Source organism: Austrofundulus limnaeus, unplaced genomic scaffold (genome assembly GCF_001266775.1).
Source record: "Austrofundulus limnaeus strain Quisiro unplaced genomic scaffold, Austrofundulus_limnaeus-1.0 Scaffold204, whole genome shotgun sequence".
Classification (NCBI taxonomy): domain Eukaryota; kingdom Metazoa; phylum Chordata; class Actinopteri; order Cyprinodontiformes; family Rivulidae; genus Austrofundulus; species Austrofundulus limnaeus.
In genome coordinates this window covers 662,254-663,601 of record NW_013952606.1, presented here as the reverse complement: position 1 = coordinate 663,601, position 1,348 = coordinate 662,254, and positions in this window count along the sequence as shown.

The window sequence follows — 1,348 nt, the reverse complement described above, 5'->3', positions numbered from 1 at the left end:
GCTTGTAACTGACTATTAATGGATTCAATATTGAAATCAGACAAAAAAAGAACAGTATCATCAGCATACATTAAAATATTTGAATACTTCAATATTTTTGGAAGGTCATTTATGTATAATAGGAAAAGCAATGGGCTTTTCTTCTGACTTAGCTGGAAAGTGGTACTTTCTGTTTTTCAAAGCATTTCTTAAACAAAATTAATCTGTCCCAACACTTTCTTCTTTTAATTAATTGATGTGAAGCATCTTTCTGTTTTCTGTTTTCTTTCCCCGACAGAAATAACAAAGACAGAAAACGTGTCTCTGAGTCAGCCAAGTGGTGGTTAAAAGACATTTTTATTTTCATTAAAGTGACGAGTCTCCTGAGGACGGGGGTCAGTATTTACCACGCTGAGCTCACATTTTTTTGAGYGAATCCTCCTGCCAAAAATACCAAACGGCGGCTCCTGTGCGACCAGAACCGATGAGCCGTGATGGTGCCGCCTGCTCTCCGAGTAAAAAGTACCAGAGTCAACCTTTTCGTCACCTCTTTRCATGAGTTTTTCGTGCAAAGCAGATGGGGAAGAGCAGCGTCTTTGACACGCCTGTAGAAGAATTTGAGCTTGAAATTACAGAGTAGACGCATGTTTAAAAGAATCACATTAAATGCTTCTATATGTAGTGAGCGTGAATAAAAAGGTAGGCCTCTGGGAAATCAACACTGAGGAGAAGATTATGAATTAGGAGTAGAAAAATATGAAGCTTTAGCAACTGAAGTGTCAGTAAAACTGACTCCTGGTGATAAATATGTAGGAGTTCAGTAGCGTGCACAGACATTTTCGGGGGCAGGTGCTCAAATGTAAAAAGAGGGCACCTTGTCCGGTGACATTACAGACACATCTTGTACATTGTGCATATTTATCTATTTTAAATCAGATTTTGTTCTGTCTGATACAGATGTTTAATATTCAACACTCTACAGGTTGGTTTCTGTAACAAAATGACAACAACAGAACAAAAACCAGTAATGACAATTTTTGTATAGTTTATAAAATAACTATAGTTTATTTCCTCAAAATTACTAATAGCTTTTTGTTCTATGGAGGGTCTTCCTTCAGCCATAGAGCTGTTTCCATGATCTGAATTCTAACAATTCAGCTTCGTCTGTGTCTGACAGAGGAAGGCAGGAAAACATAGAGCTGCTTCTTTGCTGTAGCTAAAACACCAACAATATGAAATATGTTTATTTGGGTGAAACGACTTGGTGACAAAGGTCAGTGCAATAAATTACAACATTTAAACTAATCAGACTCTAAATTACTGTCAAAATGTAACACTAACAGGGGGTCGAATTCACAAGTGGGCGAAA